Here is a 22,500-nt window from a genome sequence, read left to right on the forward strand (position 1 = left end):
GCATTCAAAATGCTGCTTAAGGAAAAGTACAAAAGTATCAGCATCAAAGTATACTTAAAGAACCAAAAGTACTCGTTCTGCATAATAAGTACGTGTATGTACTTCTATATATATCCATCAGTGCTGTGTGTCTGTCCTCAGTGTGACTCGTCCTTCGTCCTCCGTCGTCCTCTGCAGTCATGTGTGATGATGAGGAGAGCACCGCTCTGGTCTGTGATAACGGGTCCGGTCTCTGTAAGGCCGGCTTCGCTGGAGACGACGCCCCCAGAGCCGTCTTCCCCTCCATCGTGGGCCGGCCCCGCCACCAGGTACCACAGGAGCTAATGCTAATGCTAACACTTTGGTTCATCCAAAGGGCATGTGGATAGGCCACGCCCCCTGGAGGATGAGGACCTGAGTGAAGACTGCAGCCCAAGAAATAGATTTAAAATACTGAAATCATTTTTCTTTATTGTGTTTTAAAATGTTCTGATGTTTGTCTTCAAATCCCTCGTCTCTCTGATAAACACTGACCTGTCTGTCTCTCTGCCTGTCTGTCTCTCTCCCTGTCTGTCTCTCTCCCTGTCTCCCTGTCTCCCTGTCTCTCTCCCTGTCTCCCTGTCTCCCTGTCTCCCTGTCTCTCCTCTCCCTGTCTCCCTGTCTCCCTGTCTCCCTGTCCTGTCCTCTCCCTGTCTCTCTCCCTGTCTCTCTCCCTGTCTCCCTGTCTCTCCCTGTCTCCCTCTCCCTGTCTCCCTGTCTCCCTGTCTCCCTCCCTGTCTCCCTGTCTCCCCCTCCCTGTCTCCTGTCCTCCCTGTCTCCCTGTCTCCCTGTCTCTCTCCCTGTCTCCCTGTCTCCCCCCTCTCCTGTCTCCCTCTCCCTGTCTCCTCCCTGTCTCCCTGTCTCCCTGTCTCCCTCCCTGTCTCCCTGTCTCCTCCCTGTCTCCCTGTCTCCCTGTCTCTCCCCCTCTCCCTGTCTCCCTGTCTCCCTGTCTCTCTCCTCCCTCTCCCTGTCTCCCTGTCTCTCTCCCTGTCTCCCTGTCTCTCTCCCTCTCTCCCTGTCTCTCTCCCTGTCTCCCTGTCCTCCCTGTCTCCCTGTCTCCCTCCCTGTCTCTCTCCCTGTCTCCCTGCCTGTCTCCCTGTCTCTCTCCCTGTCTCTCTCCCTGTCTCCCTGTCTCTCTCCCTCTCTCTCTCCCTGTCTCTCTCCCTCTCTCCCTGTCTCCCTGTCTCTCTCCCTCTCTCCCTGTCTCCCTCTCCCTGTCTCTCCCTGTCTCCCTGTCTCTCTCTCCCCCTGTCTCCCTCTCCCTGTCTCTCTCCCTGTCTCCCTGTCTCTCTCCCTGTCTCCCTGTCTCCCTGTCTCTCTCCCTGTCTCTCTCCCTGTCTCCCTGTCTCTCTCCCTGTCTCTCTCCCTCTCTCCCTGTCTCCCTGTCTCTCTCCCTCTCTCCCTGTCTCCCTGTCTCTCTCCCTCTCTCCCTGTCTCTCTCCCTGTCTCTCTCCCTGTCTCCCTGTCTCTGTCTCTCTCCCTGTCTCCCTGTCTCTCTCCCTGTCTCCCTGTCTCTCCCTGTCTCCCTGTCTCTCTCCCTGTCTCCCTGTCTCTCTCCCTGTCTCTCCCTGTCTCCCTCTCCCTGTCTCTCCCTGTCTCCCTGTCTCCCTGTCTCCCTGTCTCTCTCCCTGTCTCCCTGTCTCCCTGTCTCTCTCCCTGTCTCCCTGCCTGTCTCCCTGTCTCCCTGCCTGTCTCCCTCCCTGCCTGTCTGTCTCTCAGGGGGTGATGGTGGGTATGGGTCAGAAGGACAGCTACGTTGGAGACGAGGCTCAGAGTAAACGAGGAATCTTGACCCTGAAGTATCCGATCGAACACGGAATCATCACCAACTGGGACGACATGGAGAAGGTCTGTGATATCCAGATATCCTGATATTAATATTGATCCACGTGTTAATGATCCTGATCAATAACTGTGATCATGTGATCTGATCTGTGATTGGTCAGATCTGGCATCACTCGTTCTACAACGAGCTGCGAGTCGCTCCAGAAGAACATCCCACCCTCCTGACGGAAGCTCCTCTGAACCCCAAGGCCAACCGGGAGAAGATGACACAGGTACTGCTGAGAGTACTGCTGAGAGTACTGCTGAGAGTACTGAGAGTACTGCTGAGAGTACTACTGCTGAGAGTACTACTGCTGAGAGTACTACTGAGAGTACTACTGAGAGTACTACTGCTGAGAGTACTACTGAGAGTACTACTGAGAGTACTACTACTGAGAGTACTACTGAGAGTACTACTGAGAGTACTACTGAGAGTACTACTACTGACTGTACTACTACTGAGAGTACTACTGAGAGTACTACTACTGACTGTACTACTACTGAGAGTACTACTGAGAGTACTACTGAGAGTACTACTGCTGAGAGTACTACTGAGAGTACTACTGAGAGTACTACTGAGAGTACTACTGAGAGTACTACTACTGAGAGTACTACTACTGAGAGTACTACTGACTGAGAGTACTACTACTGAGAGTACTACTGAGAGTACTACTGAGAGTACTACTACTGAGAGTACTACTACTACTGAGAGTACTACTACTGAGAGTACTGCTGAGAGTACTACTGAGAGTACTACTGAGAGTACTACTGAGAGTACTACTGCTGAGAGTACTACTGAGAGTACTACTGAGAGTACTACTGCTGAGAGTACTACTGACTGAGAGTACTACTGCTGAGAGTACTACTGAGAGTACTACTGATGGTACTACTGCTGACTGTACTACTTATAGTACCATGGATAGTAATAATAGATACATATTAGATGTACATAATATAAATATATAACATAAAGTATAAAAGAATAATATAAAGTATAATAATAATAATGATAATATAATAATAATGATAATAATAATAATAATAATAATAATAATAATAATAATAATAATGATGATGATGATGATAATAATAATAATAATAATGATGATAATAATAATAATAATAATAATAATAATGATGATGATAATGGTGATGATAATAATAATAATGATGATGATAATGATAATAATGATAATAATAATAACAATAATTGATAATAATAATAATAATAATAATAATAATGATAATAATAATAATAATAATAATAATCATAATGATGATAATAATAATAATATAATAATAATAATAATAATAATGATAATAATAATAATCATAATCATAATGATAATAATAATAATAATCATAATAGTATTAATTAATAATAATAATAATACTACTAATAATAATAATATAATAATAATAATCATAATCATAATGACTGTGTTATAGATCATGTTCGAGACCTTTAATGTTCCGGCGATGTACGTGGCCATCCAGGCCGTCCTGTCTCTGTACGCCTCCGGAAGAACCACAGGTTGGACCTCCTCCTCCTCTCCTCCTCCTCCTCCTTCCTCTTCTCCTCCTCCTCTTCCTCCTCCTCCTCTTCCTCCTCCTCCTCTTCCTCCTCCTCCTCCCTCTTCCTCCTCCTCCTCTTCCTCCTCCTCTTCCTCCTCCTGTTTATGTTTATGATAAATCATATAGTTACGACCTTCAGTTTAAGGATGCTGCAAGACATACTGACCTGTCTGTCTCTCTACCTCTCTGTCTAACCGTGTCCCTCTCTACCTGTCTCCCTCTCTACCTGTCTCTCTACCTGTCTCCCTCTCTACCTCTCTCTCTACCTGTCTCCCTCTCTACCTGTCTCCTCTCTACCTCCTCTCTACCTGTCTCCCTCTCTACCTGTCTCTCTCTCTACCTGTCTCCCTCTCTACCTGTCTCCCTCTCTACCTGTCTCTCTCTCTACCTCTCTCTCTACCTGTCTCCCTCTCTACCTCTCTCTCTACCTGTCTCCCTCTCTACCTGTCTCTCTCTCTACCTCTCTCTCTCTACCTCTCTCTCTACCTCTCTACCTCCTCTCTACCTGTCTCTCTCTCTACCTCTCTCTCTACCTGTCTCTCTCTCTACCTCTCTCTCTACCTGTCTCCCTCTCTACCTGTCTCTCTCTCTACCTCCCTCTCTACCTCTCTCTCTACCTCTCTCTCTACCTCTCTCTCTACCTCCCTCTCTACCTGTCTCCCTCTCTACCTCTCTCCCTACCTGTCTCCCTCTCTACCTCTCTCTCTACCTCCCTCTCTACCTGTCTACCTGTCTCCCTCTCTACCTGTCTCCCTCTCTACCTGTCTCCCTCCAGGTATCGTGCTGGACTCTGGAGATGGTGTGACCCACAACGTTCCGATCTACGAGGGTTACGCTCTCCCTCACGCCATCATGCGTTTGGACCTGGCGGGTCGCGACCTCACCGACTACCTCATGAAGATCCTGACGGAGCGCGGCTACAGCTTCGTCACCACGGGTAGGCCGCCGTCTCCGGCAGGTTAGTGTCGCCGTGGTAACGTGGCTGGGTTCTGACCCGCTGTGCCGTGTGTCCTCAGCGGAGAGGGAGATCGTCCGGGACATCAAGGAGAAGCTCTGCTACGTGGCGCTGGACTTCGAGAACGAGATGGCGGACGGCGGCGACCTCGTCCTCTCTGGAGAAGAGCTACGAGCTGCCGGACGGACAAGTCATCACCATCGGCAACGAGAGGTTCCGCTGTCCAGAGACCCTGTTCCAGCCCTCCTTCATCGGTCTGTCTGTCTGCCTGTCTGTCTGTCTGCTGAGACCAACAGTCATGTGACTAAAATCAGTGAAACTCTGACTGAACTTCAGAATATTCAATATTTCATCAATGAAATTAAACTGTTTTTTTTGTTCCTCCTGGTCCTCCTCCTGGTCCTCCTCCTGGTCCGTCCTGCAGGTATGGAGTCGGCAGGAATCCACGAGACGACCTACAACAGCATCATGAAGTGTGACATCGACATCCGTAAAGACCTGTACGCCAACAACGTGCTGTCGGGCGGGACCACCATGTACCCGGGTATCGCAGACCGCATGCAGAAGGAGATCACGGCTCTGGCCCCCAGCACCATGAAGATCAAGGTGAGGGTCGCGGCCCCGCTCAGGTACAGTGGGCGTCTCCAGAGAGTCTTAACCTTTGACCTTTATCTCCTCCTGCAGATCATCGCCCCCCCAGAGAGGAAGTACTCGGTGTGGATCGGCGGCTCCATCCTGGCCTCCCTCTCCACCTTCCAGCAGATGTGGATCAGTAAGCAGGAGTACGACGAGGCCGGGCCGTCCATCGTCCACCGCAAGTGCTTCTAGAGACGCCGTCTGGGTGTCCCCCCCCCCCTCACTTTAACCCTCATGGAGAACCAGCTGGTCCCAGATCAGATCCCTGAACAGCTGCAGGACGCCGCTCTTTCAAATTAAGATCCAAACGTATTTCTTTTATTCTGATAAAGGAAGTGATGTCATCTTTTCAGATAAATCTACAGCTCAAACTTCCTCCTCCTGTCGTCACCTTAAAACTGTGAATGTGCCGCTTGTCCTCCATCTTTACCCCCCCCCCCGTGCTCCACCCTGGCCCCGCCCCCTTCCTGTCCTCCATGTTTGTTTGTGTCAAAAAGTGTTTTTATTTTTGATGAATAAAGCTTGAATGTTGTCATCTTCCATCGTCATGCAGCACGTTCACAGCATAGTGATGATGTCACGCGGTTTGATGATGATGTCACAGCTGGAGGTGAACAGGAGGCATGGCTCTGTAAAGTGTGTGTGATGTCACCAACATGGAAGTGACAGATGATTGGCCCAGGATGACAATAAAGAGCTCTCATACAAGATAAACTGTGTTTCTGTTTATTTCATATCAGATTATCATTATTATCATTTTTATGAGATTACCATTATTATAATAATAATAATAATAATTATTATTATTATTATCATTATTATTATCATTATTATGAGATTATCATTATTATACTAATTATTATTATTAAGAGACAAACCAGACTTCATATTTCTATAAATTACATTGAAAATTATTAAGAGTCAAACTGAAATCACATTTCGTCCGTTTTTGTGTTAAAAAATTATGTCAACACGTAAAGATGTGAGATGAAAGAAAAACTTCTTTATATCTCAGCTGGAGGGGCGTGTCCTCAGTTTGATTGACAGCAGCTTGAGGGGCGTGTCCTCAGTTTGATTGACAGCAGCTTGAGCGGCGTGTCCTCATAATATTCTACTAACTAATCTATTCACAGTCAGCAGCCGATTTAAAAGCAGAGCAAATATTTAATAAAACAAATTTCACAAAAAACTGAACAGTGAATGTTTTGAAACACTTCATTCATAAAGTTCAAACGGTGAATCACAAACTCAAAAACAATGTGAGGAAACGCCAAGAGAACGAGAGCGTAAACGTTTTAGTGAAGGAGAGAGTCGTTTTAATGAAGGAGAGTCGTTTTAATGAAGGAGAGTCGTTTTAATGAAGGAGAGAGTCGTTGTTTTAGTGAAGGAGAGAGTCGTTTTAATGAAGGAGAGTCGTTTTAGTGAAGGAGAGAGTCGTTTTAGTGAAGGAGAGTCGTTTTAATGAAGGAGAGAGTCGTTTTAATGAAGGAGAGTCGTTTAATGAAGGGAGAGTCGTTGTTTTAATGAAGGAGAGGTTGTTTTAATGAAGGGAGAGTCGTTGTTTTAGTCGTTGTTTTAATGAAGGAGAGAGTCGTTGTTTTAATGAAGGAGAGAGTCGTTGTTTTAATGAAGGAGAGTCGTTTTAATGAAGGAGAGAGTCGTTGTTTTAATGAAGGAGAGTCGTTGTTTTAATGAAGGAGAGTTGTTTTAATGAAGGAGAGAGTCGTTTTTAATGTTTTAATGAAGGAGAGAGTCGTTGTTTTAGTGAAGGAGAGAGTCGTTGTTTTAATGAAGGAGAGAGTCGTTGTTTTAATGAAGGAGAGAGTCGTTTTAATGAAGGAGAGAGTCGTTGTTTTAATGAAGGAGAAGTCGTTGTTTTAATGAAGGAGAGAGAGTCGTTGTTTTAGTTTTAATGAAGGAGAGAGTCGTTGTTTTAATGAAGGAGAGTCGTTGTTTTAATGAAGGAAGAGAGTCGTTGTTTTAATGAAGGAGGAGAGTCGTTGTTTTTAGATGTTTTAATGAAGGAGAGAGTCGTTGTTTTTAGTCGTTGTTTTAATGAAGGAAGGAGAGTCGTTTTAGTTGTTTTAATGAAGGAGAGAGTCGTTGTTTTTTAATGAAGGAGAGAGTCGTTTTAATGAAGGAGAGTCTCTGACTTCTCATGTTGTTGGTTCTCTTGTTTGTTCTTCATTAAACACTTCAGACGTTTCACTGCAGCAGAAACTGAACCATAAACAGCAAAAATAGAGATTTATATCTATTTACAGCTGATTTAAAGCAAATCAAACATTTTATAACTCAAATAAAAAAATGAACAATGACTTTGATAAAACAATTCTTGTTTGTTCTTCATTAAAAAAACACACACACACACACACACACTGATTTAAAGCAAATCAAACACACTGAACACTTTGATAAAACACAGTTCACACACACACACACACACACACACACACTCACGCACACTCACACTCTCACACACACACACACACACACACACACACACACACACACACACACACACACACACACACACACACACACACACACACACACACACGTGTTCACAGTTTCCTCTTCACAGATTAAAGGCATCCAGCAGTAAACAGTCGGACGGCGCCTCCTGTCTGTCACCTGAGGTCCAGCAGGCTGATCTTTGAGTCCCTCAGAACCACATGTTTACACACCTGGGAGGGCGAGAGACACACAGAGGGAGAGAGAGGGGGAATCAGAAAAGGTTTACCTGCATGAGTCACCTCATTTACATCTTTAAAGGAACAGTACAACATTCGGAGGGGCGTTCAGAGACTAAAAAGAGCGAAACTAAAATGGGGCGTTCAGAAACTAAAATGAGCGTGGGGCGTTCAGAGACTGAAATGAGTGTGTGGCGTTCAGAGACTAAAAAGAGCGTGGGGCGTTCAGAGACTGAAATGAGTGTGTGGCGTTCAGAGACTAAAAAGAGCGTGGGGCGTTCAGAGATTAAAAGAGAGACTAAAAGAGCATGGGGCGTTCAGAGACTAAAATGAGCGTGGGGCGTTCAGAGATTAAAAGAGCGTGTGGCGTTCAGAGACTAAAAGACTCAGAGACTAAAATGAGCGTGGGGCGTTCAGAGACTAAAATGAGCGTGGGGCGTTCAGAGACTGAAATGAGCGAGCGTTCAGAGGGCGTTCAGAGACTAAAATGAGCGTGGGGCGTTCAGAGACTAAAATGAGCGTGTCAGAGCGTTCAGAGATTAAAAGAGCGTGTGGCGTTCAGAGACTAAAAGAGATGGGGCGTTCAGAGACTAAAATGAGCGTGGGGGCGTTCAGAGACTAAAATGAGCGTGTGGCGTTCAGAGACTAAAATGAGCGTGGGGCGTTCAGAGACTAAAATGAGCGTGGGGGCGTTCAGAGACTAAAAGAGCATGGGGCGTTCAGAGACTAAAATGAGCGTGTTGCCAGAGACTAAAATGTTCAGAGCTAAAAGAGTGGGGCGTTCAGAGACTAAAATGAGCGTGGGGGCGTTCAGAGACTAAAATGAGCGTGGGGCGTTCAGAGCGGAGCAGTGGTCACAGACGGAGGGCTCTGATTGGTCAGGGTCTGTAGAGTGTCATGTCTTTGGTCCAATCACAGAAGAGGGTTCTCACACTGAAGAGAGGAGGCTCCTTGGAGTGAGGATGGAAACCTTTCAGTCTGCAGACAGAAACCTCCGACATCCCGGGACCCGTTAACCTGAACACACCGGTACTGGGGGGGGGTTCAATGAGAAAGTCCTCCTAATACATATTAATCAGTGATCAATGTGTGTGTGTGTGTGTGAGAGACCTACTCGTTGTGTTTGGGAGCACACACGATGGCGACGGCTTCCGGCAGCATCAGCTGATAAGAACAGTGAGTGTGAAGGTCGACGCTGGAGAGGAAGGCCGTCTGAGTGGGATGAGTCTGAAAGGGTCAGAGGTCAAAGGTCACGAACAAACCTGTCTGGGGAACAGACCTGTCTTTGACATTGTGGGGACACAGACCTGTCTCTCATTTGACTGATTGTGGGGACACAGACCTGTCTAACTGACGTTGTGGGGACACAGACCTGTCTTTGACATTGTGGGGACACAGACCTGACTTTGACATTGTGGGGACACAGACCTGTCTTTGACGTTGTGGGGACACAGACCTGTCTTTGACATTGTGGGGACACAGACCTGACTAACTGACGTTGTGGGACACAGACCTGTCTTTGACATTGTGGGGACACAGACCTGGGGACTGGGGACACAGACCTGTCTCTGACATTGTGGGGACACAGACCTGACTAACTGACATTGTGGGGACACAGACCTGTCTTTGACATTGTGGGGACACAGACCTGACTGACTGACGTTGTGGGGACACAGACCTGACGCTTTGGGGACACAGACCTGTCTCTGACGTTGTGGGGACACAGACCTGTGGGGACACAGACCTGTTTCTGACATTGTGGGGACACAGACCTGACATTGTGGGGACACAGACCTGTCTCTGACATTGTGGGGACACAGACCTGTCTCTGACATTGTGGGGACACAGACCTGTCTCTGACATTGTGGGGACACAGACCTGACTAACTGACGTTGTGGGGACACAGACCTGTCTTTGACGTTGTGGGGACACAGACCTGTCTTTGACATTGTGGGGACACAGACCTGTCTCTGACATTGTGGGGACACAGACCTGTTTCTGACATTGTGGGGACACAGACCTGTCTCTGACATTGTGGGGACACAGACCTGTCTAACTGACGTTGTGGGGACACAGACCTGAAACTGACATTGTGGGGACACAGACCTGTCTCTGACATTGTGGGGACACAGACCTGTCTCTGACGTTGTGGGGACACAGACCTGTCTCTGACATTGTGGGGACACAGACCTGACTCAGTCTGACGTTGTGGGGACACAGACCTGTCTCTGACATTGTGGGGACACAGACCTGTCTGAACTGACACATTGTGGGGACACAGACCTGTCTTCTGACATTGTGGGGACACAGACCTGTCTCTGACGTTGTGGGGACACAGACCTGTCTTTGACATTGTGGGGACACAGACCTGTCTTTGACATTGTGGGGACACAGACCTGTCTCTGACATTGTGGGGACACAGACCTACTGAATCTTGTGGGGACACAGACCTGTCTCTGACGTTGTGGGGACACAGACCTGTTTCTGACCTGTCTCTGACGTTGTGGGGACACAGACCTGACTGACATTGTGGGGACACAGACCTGTCTCTGACTTTGGGGACACAGACCTGTTTCTGACGTTGTGGGGACACAGACCTGTCTCTGACATTGTGGGGACACAGACCTGTCTCTTGTGGGGACACAGACCTGACTGGGGACACAGACCTGTCTTTGACGTTGTGGGGACACAGACCTGTCTCTGACATTGTGGGGACACAGACCTGTCTCTGACGTTGTGGGGACACAGACCTGTCTCTGACATTGTGGGGACACAGGGACACAGACCTGTTTCTGACTGACTGTTGTGGGGACACAGACCTGTCTCTGACATTGTGGGGACACAGACCTGTCTCTGACGTTGTGGGGACACAGACCTGTCTCTGACGTTGTGGGGACACAGACCTGTCTCTGACATTGTGGGGACACAGACCTGTCTCTGACATTGTGGGGACACAGACCTGTCTCTCTGGGGACACAGACCTGACTCTTGTGGGGACACAGACCTGTCTCTGACGTTGTGGGGACACAGACCTGTTTCTGACATTGTGGGGACACAGACCTGTTTCTGACATTGTGGGGACACAGACCTGTCTCTGACGTTGTGGGGACACAGACCTGTCTCTGACATTGTGGGGACACAGACCTGTCTCTGACATTGTGGGGACACAGACCTGTCTCTGACGTTGTGGGGACACAGACCTGTCTCTGACGTTGTGGGGACACAGCACAGAGCTGCAGAGTGAGACCTCTTTCTGTGAGTTCCTATCTCTGTCCCCCCTCTCATCTGTTGCTCGACCACAGGCACTGTTGCCATGGAGATTTTTGATCATGCAAATGAAGCGGTTGAAAACGTACAACGGAGGTCATTTTTGTCCGTGTGTGATTACTGGTTTACACGACGCTATGGGGACCGACAGCTGACCGCCCACACAGGTGGAGCGGTTTATTCAGATATGTTACGTGTCCCTGATTAATATCCCGGGTGGTTTAGTGACGTTGTGAGGACCCCACACTGTTTATGTTACATGTCTCCGGTTGATATCACTGTGAGGACTCAAAACATCCGCTGGACAACAACACAATATGTTGAACAAATAATTTACCTTATTGACCTTTTAAGGTTTAAATGAAATGACAGCCAGGATAATAAATATAAGGAAAGTCCCCAGAATGAAGGCAAGACGAGTTGTTTACAAACGAGCTCAACTCCCTTATTTAAAAAGTTGTGGTTTTTGAGTGGAGACTGTTTAGTCATCTGCTGTTTCTGAAGGTCAGGGTTGATCTCTAGAGCTCAATAATGTGTTTCTGTGAGTAGTGTGTGTTGAGTGTGTATTCAGATTGTGTGTTAAACGTGTGTTTAACATGTGTTTAGCGTGTCTCCAATGTGACTTTAGCATGTGTTTAACTTGTTTAGCGTGTGTCTAATGGGACTTTAGCATGTGTTTAACTTGTTTAGCGTGTGTCTAACGTGTCTTTAGCATGTGTTTAACTTGTTAAGCGCGTGTCTAACGTCTTTAACATGTTTTTAAGTATAGCGTCTGTTCAACTTGTTTAACATTGTTTTTTAACGTCTTTTAAACACGTCTTTAGCGTGTTTAACTTGTTGAGTGTGTGTTAAGTGTGTGTTTAACTTGTTGAGTGTGTGTTAAGTGTGTGTTTAACTTGTTGAGTGTGTGTTAAGCGCGTGTTTAACAAGTGTTAAAGTGTCTTTAATATGTTTAACGTGTCTTTAGCGTGTTTAACATCTTTTAACGTCTTTTAAACACGTGTTTAACGTGTGTTTAACATGTGTTTAGCGTGTATTTAGCGCGTGAATAACATGTGTTTAGCGTGTATTTAGCGTGTTTAACTGGGAGTCTTACGTGTATCCAGCCGAGGGTCAGCAGGCTATGTTGGTCCTGGAAACTGAAGAGTTCCTCCACGTTCTCCATGTCGCAGTAATCCGGACCAGCGGACTGTTTGGGGATGACGACGTGAGTCAGCATGAACTCGTTGTGCGTCTGAGGGGAGACGGTCAGGACGGTTAGTGAGCAGCTCAGGTGAGATGGATCACCTGTAAAGAGTTAACGGTCTCACCAGTCGTCCACAGAGGACTCCACAGGTCTCTATCCCTCTGGCTGTGTTGGATTCAGCCAGCAGGAGGAAACGATACGTCAGATCTCTGGGAATCACCACCCGCCTCAAACCCTCCACCCTCTGAGCTGCACACAAAACAAACAAACAAACACAAACCTTCATATACGAACCGTAAGACTTGGAGAGAAGTGAAGTCAAAGCCTCATGTGTTAAAGCTGCATTCTCTCTGCTGTCCACCAGGGGGCGACTCCTCTGGTTGTATAGAAGTCTATGAGAAAATGACTCTACTTCTCTCTTGATTTATTCCCTCAGTAAACATTGTAAACATGAGTTTATGGTCTCAATCTCTAGTTTCAAGTCTTCTTCAATACAGCATGATGTTCATTTAGTAAATGATGCTCCATTTAGAGTCAAACAGACCATAAAGCAGGGGATGCTTTAGGGCGGGGCTACACACTGATTGACAGGTCCACACCAGAGACGTATACGGCGTCTCTACGTCACTCCAAGTTGGCGACAGTGAAATTGCTTCAAAATGTCCACAAACCAATGAGGGACGTGACGATGACTACGTCCACTTCTTATACACAGTCTATGATTTAAACACAAAGGCTCTGGTTGTCAGGTACATTTCTGTGTGTGTGTGTGTGTGTGTGTGTGTGTACTAACTGTGTACTCCAGCCAGCGTGGCAGCTGGTTGGCTGACCGGTGCTAGCGACCTGTTCCTGTTAGGATCCGCCCCCTGGGATCGTACGCCATCTCTGATTGGCTGCCGAGACAAACAGGAGCCGTCCGTCACCTCAGGCACTTTGGTCTCCACCTGAAGGACGAACATGTCAGTACACATATACTACAAGTAGTACTGATACTAAGTGTTAGTACTACAGTGTTCGGTCACCTTTGGCCCCTCCTCCTCTCCTCTCCTATTGGCCAGGTCCTGACGCCTCAGCTGGTCCTCGAAGTAGCGAAACTGCTCTGATTCGATCTGCATGCGTCGCAGGGCGGCGACACGCTGACGCTCCTCCTCCAATAACAGGCAGCGCCTCCTGTCTTCGCCCAATAGGGAGAGACGCTGCAGCTGCTGGCCACAAACCGCCGCCGTCGCCGCAGCCGCCTGACAGGAAGTCACAAGAAAAACGTTCAGTGACTGTTCCTGAGACAGAGCCGGTCAAACAAACCGTCATTTGATCTGATTAACAGGTTCAAACTGCAAATACATGGTGCAATGTGATTGGACGACACACACCCCCCCCCCCCGAAACACACACACACACACACACACACACACACACACACACACACACACACACACACACACACACACACACACACACACACACACACACACACACACACACACACACACACACACCTGGGCTCTGAGGTACTCTGTGTGTTCCCTGCTGTATTTCTCCTGAAGACGTTTCTTCAACTCGTCTTTACGAGGAAACGCCACTTCCTGAAGTTTCTATAGACACAAAGAGGGAACATAAATACTACGACTACTACTACTAATAATAATAATATGAGCATTAGTACTGCTACTAGACAGCAAGGAAATGTACCTGCACACAATAACACACAGTGAAAACCAGATGTGGAGGTCTGGGGACTAGATGTAGAGGTCTGGGGTCTAGCTGTAGAGGTCTGGGGTCTAGATGTAGAGGTCTGGGGTCTAGATGTAGAGGTCTGGGGTCTAGATGTAGAGGTCTGGGGACTAGATGTAGAGGTCTGGGTACTAGATGTAGAGGTCTGGGGTCTAGATGTAGAGGTCTGGGGTCTAGCTGTAGAGGTCTGGGGTCTAGATGTAGAGGTCTGGGGTCTAGATGTAGAGGTCTGGGGTCTAGATGTAGAGGTCTGAGGACTAGATGTAGAGGTCTGCTGTAGAGGTCTGGGGACTAGATGTAGAGGTCTGGGTAATAGATGTAGAGGTCTGGGGTCTAGATGTAGAGGTCTGGGGACTAGATGTAGAGGTCTGGGGACTAGATGTAGAGGTCTGGGGACTAGATGTAGAGGTCTGGGGTCTAGATGTAGAGGTCTGGGGTCTAGATGTAGAGGTCTGGGGTCTAGATGTAGAGGTCTGGGGTCTAGATGTAGAGGTCTGGGGACTAGATGTAGAGGTCTGGGGTCTAGATGTAGAGGTCTGGGGTCTAGATGTAGAGGTCTGGGGACTAGATGTAGAGGTCTGGGGTCTAGATGTAGAGGTCTGGGGACTAGATGTAGAGGTCTGGGTACTAGATGTAGAGGTCTGGGGTCTAGATGTAGAGGTCTGGGTACTAGATGTAGAGGTCTGGGGTCTAGATGTAGAGGTCTGGGTACTAGATGTAGAGGTCTGGGGTCTAGATGTAGAGGTCTGGGTACTAGATGTAGAGGTCTGGGGACTAGATGACAGCTTTAACTAGTACTTTGTGTTTTTAACACGATACATCTCCTCATGACCAGTAATCAATAACTGTATTATTGATGGAGGAGATATTGACCTTCATGATGAGCTGCTTCTCTGGAAGGCTGCAGTGCTGATAGTCTCTGTGAGCGGGCAGCTTCTCTACGAACAGACTGAACACATGTGCCCTTAAATAAATAACACAACAATAAATAAAACAAAAAGATGAAGCTGTCGTCATGGCGACGGCGTGTCGCAGGCCTCACGTGATGAACTTGGTGTAGAGGACGTAGGCGTTCTCCAGGCTGCCCTCCTCCAGGTAAACCGCCGCCATGCGCTCCATCTCCACGCCGGAGCGGAAGTAGCGCTCGGCTCGACGTCCTCGTTGATCTCAACGCTGCATCCCATCTTCCCCAGCGCCGCACTCGCTCCGCCGCCGTCAGCGACACGTCCGTGTAGTCCGGCTCAGCCGCCAGCTTCTTCTGCATTAGTGGTAGTACCATTAGTAGAAGTAGCATTAGTAGTAGTAGCATTAGTAGTAGTAGCATTAGCGGTGTCAGATTCACTATCAGGTTTGTTGTAGAGAAGTTTTCACGTAGAAGGAATAGAAGGTGGCTCAAGAGAAAAAAAAACTATAAAAAGCAACAAAAAGTACTGCAAGAGTCGATAGAAGTGTAGAAAAATATCTCTATATATTATATATATTATGAAGATATATTTAATTAATTTTACAAGTCAAAGACAGTTTCATGTTTAGTCCTCTGAAGTAATAAAGTGTCATGATATTAAAGACAGTGAACACCTCATCAAACATCACATCAACATCTGTCAGCTGAGCTGTGCTCTCAGGCAGGAAACTGAGATTTACCGTCCCCACTGGGAGCCTGAATGCAGCACTTGTTACACAGCTCATTAACATGAGAGGAGGATAAACACTCCTCTGTTCACTGTGTTCTCTATTCAGGAGGGAAGACACACGAAATACTACACAAAGTACAACCCAGTACTACATAATAACAAACATATTAATACTTATGAAAGGATTAATGAGAGGAGGAGACAATGGAGGAGGATTAGACATACTGATTGGAGGGTAGCATTAGTAGTAATAGTAGTAGTAACAGATAAATAACAGTAGTACTAGCAGTAACAGTAATAGTTGGAGTAGTAATACTGGTAGTAGTAGCAGGAGTACTACAAGTAGCATTAGAAGTAGTAGTAGAAGTAGTAGTAATACTAGCATTAGCAGTAGTAGTAGCATTAGCAACAATAGTTGCGTAGTAGTAGTAGTAGTAGTAACAGTGGTAGTACTAGCATAAGCAGTAGTAGTAGTAACAGTGGTAGTACTAGCATAAGCAGTATTAGTAGTAGTAACAGTGGTAGTACGAGCATAAGCAGTAGTAGTAGTAGTAACAGTGGTAGTACTAGCATAAGCAGTAGTAGTAGTAGTAGTAGTAGTAGTAACAGTGGTAGTACGAGCATAAGCAGTAGTAGTAGTAGTAACAGTGGTAGTACTAGCATAAGCAGTAGTAGTAGTAGTAACAGTGGTAGTACTAGCATAAGCAGTAGTAGTAACAGTGGTAGTAACAGTGGTAGTACTAGCATAAGCAGTAGTAGTAGTAGTAACAGTGGTAGTACTAGCATAAGCAGTAGTAGTAGTAGTAACAGTGGTAGTACTAGCATAAGCAGTAGTAGTAACAGTGGTAGTAACAGTGGTAGTACTAGCATAAGCAGTAGTAGTAGTAGTAACAGTGGTAGTACTAGCATAAGCAGTAGTAGTAGTAGTAGTAGTAACAGTGGTAGTACTAGCATAAGCAGTAGTAGTAGTAGTAGTAGTAACAGTGGTAGTACTAGCAGTAAGCAGTAGTAGTAGTAGTAGTAGTAACAGTGGTAGTACTAGCATAAGCAGTAGTAGTAGTAGTAGTAGTAACAGTGGTAGTACTAGCATAAGCAGTAGTAGTAGTAGTAGTAGTAACAGTGGTAGTACTAGCATAAGCAGTAGTAGTAGTAGTAACAGTGGTAGTACTAGCATAAGCAGTAGTAGTAGTAACAGTGGTAGTACTAGCATAAGCAGTATTAGTAGTAGTAGTAGTAGTAACAGTGGCAGTACTAGCATAAGCAGTAGTAGTAGTAGTAGTAACAGTGGTAGTACTAGCATAAGCAGTAGTAGTAGTAGTAGTTATTATATTCCTTTATTGATCCCCATGGGGAAATTCAAGTGTAGTACTAGCATAAGCAGCAGTAGTAGTAGTAGCAGTAGTAGCAGTAGTAGTAGTAGTAACAGTGGTAGTACTAGCATAAGCAGCAGTAGTAGTAGTAGTAGTAGTAGTAGTAGTAACAGTGGTAGTACGAGCATAAGCAGTAGTAGTAGTAGTAGTAACAGTGGTAGTACTAGCATAAGCAGTAGTAGTAACAGTGGTAGTAACAGTGGTAGTACTAGCATAAGCAGTAGTAGTAGTAGTAACAGTGGTAGTACTAGCATAAGTAGTAGTAGTAGTAGTAGTAACAGTGGTAGTACTAGCATAAGCAGTAGTAGTAACAGTGGTAGTAACAGTGGTAGTACTAGCATAAGCAGTAGTAGTAGTAGTAACAGTGGTAGTACTAGCATAAGCAGTAGTAGTAGTAGTAGTAACAGTGGTAGTACTAGCATAAGCAGTAGTAGTAGTAGTAGTAACAGTGGTAGTACTAGCATAAGCAGTAGTAGTAGTAGTAGTAGTAACAGTGGTAGTACTAGCATAAGCAGTAGTAGTAGTAGTAACAGTGGTAGTACTAGCATAAGCAGTAGTAGTAGTAGTAATTATTATATTCCTTTATTGATCCCCATGGGGAAATTCAAGTGTAGTACTAGCATAAGCAGTAGTAGTAGTAGTAGTAGTAGTAGTAGTAGCAGTAGTAGTAGTAGTAACAGTGGTAGTACTAGCATAAGCAGTAGTAGTAGTAGTAGTAGTAGTAGTAGTAACAGTGGTAGTAACAGTGGAGCATAAGCAGTAGTAGTAGTAGTAACAGTGGTAGTACTAGCATAAGCAGTAGTAGTAGTAGTAACAGTGGTAGTACTAGCATAAGTAAATGTAATAAGTAGCAGTGATAGTGGTAACAGCAGCGTTAGCATTAGCTTCAGTAGTATTAGTAAAGGTTCTGGTTTATGTCGTCGTGGGTTTTATTTTGAAAATGTTTTCATCATAATTATTAATGAAGCAGAAATATTCAAGATTATTACGTCTGCAGTCCCACATCTCCCTGTTTATCTGCAGCATGAAGTGTGATCACACACACACACACACACACACAGACACACACACACACACACACACACACAGACACACACAGACACACACACACACACACACACACACACACAGACACACACACACACACACACACACACACACACACACAGACACACACACAGACACACACACAGACACACAGACACACACACACACACAGACACACACACACACACACACACAGACATAAAAACTACACTCACCAGCGTATTTAAGCTGAACCCTTGTTCCGTGTGTGAGTGTGTGTGATGGTGTGAGCGTGTGTGAGTGTGTGAGTGTGAGTGTGTGTGTGAGTGTGTGTGTGTGTGTGTGTGGTGTGTGTGAGTGTGTGTGAGTGTGTGTGTCTGTGTCACAGGCTCTGATTGGCCCACGGCCGGCTCGTCCATCTGTCATCTCCCATGATGCTTCACTGCAGAGGAGACAGACACACAGAACGTCAACAGGCAGTTTGAGTCTTTAAAGACAGATTTGGTTGAAATGTTCCTTTAAGAACTTCCTGTGAGGAACAGCTAGCATGTGGCTAATGCTAACAGTCAGTCCACGGTTACCACGGCAACCTGTTACGTCCAGTGAGTCACTTTAAACGAGAGAAGAAGAAGAGGAGAGAAGAAGAAGAGGAGACAAAGAGGAGAGGACCTCTCACTCCTCTCCGCGTTCCAACGACTAGCAACTAAAACCCAACGCAGCCAACGAGCAGCTCTGCCCGGAGGACGTCGCCATGGCAACGGCTAGAAGAGAGAGGCCTCTGTGTGTGATGAAGAGTCATTTAAAGAGAGAGGAAGAGGAAGAGTCATTTAAAGAGAGAGGAAGAGGAAGAGTCATTCAAAGAGAGAGGAAGAGTCATTCAAAGAAAGAGGAAGAGTCGTTTAAAGAGAGGAAGAGGAAGAGTCATTTAAAGAGAGAGGAAGAGTCATTTAAAGAGCAGAAGAGAGTCATTTAAAGAGAAGAAGAGGAAGAGTCATTTAAAGAGAGAGGAAGATGAAGAGTCATTTAAAGAGAGGAAGAGGAAGAGTCATTTAAAGAGAAGAGAAGAGGAAGAGTCATTTAAAGAGAGAGGAAGAGGAAGAGTCATTCAAAAGAGAGGAAGATGAAGAGTCATTTAAAGAGCAGCAGAGGAAGATGAAGAGTCATTTAAAGAGAGAGGAAGAGGAAGAGTCATTTAAAGAGAGAGGAAGAGGAAGAGTCATTCAAAGAGAGAGGAAGAGTCATTCAAAGAAAGAGGAAGAGTCATTTAAAGAGAGGAAGAGGAAGAGTCATTTAAAGAGAGAGGAAGATGAAGAGTCATTCAAAGAGAGAGGAAGAGGAAGAGTCATTTAAAGAGGAGAGGAAGATGAAGAGTCATTTAAAAAGAAGAGGAGAGGAAGGAAGAGTCATTTAAAGAGAGAGGAAGATGAAGAGTCATTCAAAGAGAGAGGAAGAGTCATTCAAAGAGCAGCAGAGGATGAAGGGTCATTTAAAGAGAGAGGAAGATGAAGAGTCATTTAAAGAGAGAGGAAGAGGAAGAGTCATTTAAAGACAGAGGAAGATGAAGAGTCATTTAAAAGAGAGAGGAAGAGTCATTTAAAGAGGAAAAGAGAGAGGAAGAGGAAGAGTCATTTAAAGAGAGAGGAAGAGGAAGAGTCATTCAAAGAGAGAGGAAGAGGAAGAGTCATTTAAAGAGAGAGGAAGAGGAAGAGTCATTTAAAGCACAGAGGAAGATGAAGAGTCATTTAAAGAGAAGAGGAAGAGGAAGAGTCATTTAAAAGAGAGGAAGAGGAAGAGTCATTCAAAGAGAGAGGAAGAGTCATTCAAAGAAAGAGAGTCATTTAAAGAGAGAAGAAGAGTCATTTAAAAGAGAGAGGAAGATGAAGAGTCATTTAAAGAGCAGCAGAGGAAGAGGAGAGAGTCATTTAAAAAGAGAGAGGAAGAGGAAGAGTCATTTAAAGACAGAGGAAGATGAAGAGTCATTTAAAGAGAGAGGAAGAGGAAGAGTCATTTAAAGAGAGAGGAAGATGAAGAGTCATTTAAAGAGAGAGGAAGAGTCATTTAAAGAGAGAGGAAGAGGAAGAGTCATTCAAAGAGAGAAGAGTCATTTAGAGGAAGAGTCATTTAAAAGAGAGGAAGAGTCATTTAAAGAGAGAGGAAGAGTCATTTAAAGAGAGAGGAAGAGGAAGAGTCATTTAAAGAGAGGAAGATTCAAAGAAGAGGAAGAGGAAGAGTCATTCAAAGAGCATTTAAAGCAGAGGAAGATGAAGAGTCATTTAAAGAGAGAGGAAGATGAAGAGTCATTTAAAGAGAGGAGTCATTTAAAGACAGAGGAAGATGAAGAGTCATTTAAAGAGAGAGGAAAAGAGAGGAAGAGGAAGAGTCATTTAAAGAGAGAGGAAGAGGAAGAGTCATTTAAAGAGAGAGGAAGATGAAGAGTCATTTAAAGAGAGAGGAAGAGGAAGAGTCATTTAAAGACAGAGGAAGATGAAGAGTCATTTAAAGAGAGGAAGATGAAGAGTCATTTAAAGAAGAGGAAGATGAAGAGTCATTCAAAGAGAGAGGAAGAGTCATTTAAAGAGAGAGGAAGAGGAAGAGTCATTCAAAGAGAGAGAAGAGGAAGAGTCATTCAAAGAGAGAGAGGAAGATGAAGAGTCATTTAAAGAGAGAGGAAAAGAGTCATTTAAAGGAAGAGGAAGAGTCATTTAAAAGAGAGGAAGATGAAGAGTCATTTAAAGAGGAGAGGAAGAGTCATTTAAAAAGAGGAAGAGTCATTCAAAGAGAGAGGAAGAGGAAGAGTCATTCAAAGAGCAGCAGAGGAAGATGAAGAGTCATTTAAAGAGAGAGGAAGAGTCATTTAAAGAGAGAGGAAGATGAAGAGTCATTTAAAGAGAGAGGAAGATGAAGAGTCATTTAAAGAGGAAGAGTCATTTAAAGAGAGAGGAAGATGAAGAGTCATTTAAAGAGAGAGGAAGAGGAAGAGTCATTTAAAGAGAGCATTTTAAAGAGAGGAGCAGAGGAGAAGAGTCATTTAAAAGAGAGGAAGAGGAAGAGTCATTTAAAAGAGGAGGAAGATGAAGAGTCATTTAAAGAGAGAGGAAGAGGAAGAGTCATTTAAAGAGAGGAAGAGGAAGAGTCATTCAAAGAGAGAGGAAAGGAAGAGGAAGATGAGTCATTTCATTTTAAAAGAGAGGAAGATGAAGAGTCATTTAAAAGAGAGAGATGAAGACGATGAAGAGTCATTTAAAGAGAGAGGGACGATGAAGAGTTTCAGGCTTTCATTGACGGTCTTTAGATTTAAAAACAGATAACTGATGACAGGTAAACGTCCTCCACAAACAAGAGAAGAAGACATTTGTAGTTCTTTTAACTGAGCAGCCAATCAAACACCGTCTCTGCTCCTGTGATAGCTGATCATTAGTGGATGAGGTGATATGCAGACATTAATATGCAAATGAGCCTCACTGTGTCACAAAGACTCACTCGTTATAGTTATTACTGGGGGGGTTAAAGGGGCGGTTCAGCAGTTTAAAGGTGTTTTTGTAGTCTTTTACTACAGAAGATAAATAAACTATGTGGACGTATATTAGAACATTTCCTGACAGAACTGGTCCTGTTTCTGTCTCACTCTCACGTCATGTGACTGTGTGAAGCGATCTGATTGGTTGTTTCCTCAGCAGTGTGATGATCTGTGGACCTGCTGGTCTGAGATCAGGTTGTCTTCAGCTCCAACGTACTCTGAGTAAATGCTGCTGTACCTGTGTGTGACTGAAGGGGGCACCTCTGCCCAGGTGTGCTGCGTTGCTCAACGAGGTGCCCCCCTGGTCCTAGTGCCTCTCAGATTCAGTCTTATCTTGTGTTGTAGTCATAACAAGTTTAACTTCCTCCTTTATTCTGACAAATCAAACCTTTAAAACATGACGTGATCGTGAAGGTTGAGGTGAACACACCTGAGATCACCTGAGATCAGTAACAGAGCAGGAAGTGGTTCAGGTGTGTTCTCAGCTGATACTCAAACATCCTGCTCGCCCACATTCCCTCTGCTGAGCGACCTTTGACCTTCATTTCACTGACTGAACAGACAGGAACATTAAGAACTGACTTCAAAATAAAAGGATTCTACGGTTAATTTAAGGTGTTTCCACTAGATTAGATTAGATTCAACTGCATTGTCATTGCACAGAGTACAACTACTAGAACAACGAAATGTAGTTTTAGCATCTAACCAGAAGTGCAAAAGAAGCAGTAAAGGTGCAGTGCAATGTGCTGGATAAATAACAGATACATAAGAAAATAAGAAAAATAACAGTATGAGTAGTATAACAATATAGACAGATCACTGATAGAAAACCACCTGATATACTTAATCAGTCAGTTATCACTTAATTAGAGAGCATGATGAATTGATGATTAGTGTGTAAATTAAGGGGAAAGTCATAAACCCTAAAAAGTCGTCTTTTAACTGAGGCTCCATGTTTTGGTTATTTTGAATGAACTTAAACATGAAGGAACTTAATGAAATCTTAAACTGATCATAAGAATCTCGTTCCCTTAAACTCCTCTTCATTCCTTAAATAAAGATCCTGCG

At 45.0% G+C, this 22,500-nt stretch overlaps 2 pseudogenes; one reads left to right on the forward strand and one right to left on the reverse strand.

The window, feature by feature from the left end:
* The window catches only part of LOC129115961 (actin, aortic smooth muscle-like), an 8,368-nt pseudogene extending 2,652 nt beyond the window's left edge, over positions 1-5,716 (forward strand).
* Positions 5,717-7,557: 1,841 nt separating this feature from the next.
* LOC129115960 (AMSH-like protease) lies at positions 7,558-15,149 on the reverse strand (annotated as a pseudogene).
* Positions 15,150-22,500: the final 7,351 nt, after the last annotated feature.

The sequence above is a fragment of the Anoplopoma fimbria genome, unplaced genomic scaffold (assembly GCF_027596085.1).
Source record: "Anoplopoma fimbria isolate UVic2021 breed Golden Eagle Sablefish unplaced genomic scaffold, Afim_UVic_2022 Un_contig_7774_pilon_pilon, whole genome shotgun sequence".
Taxonomy (NCBI): Eukaryota; Metazoa; Chordata; class Actinopteri; order Perciformes; family Anoplopomatidae; genus Anoplopoma; species Anoplopoma fimbria.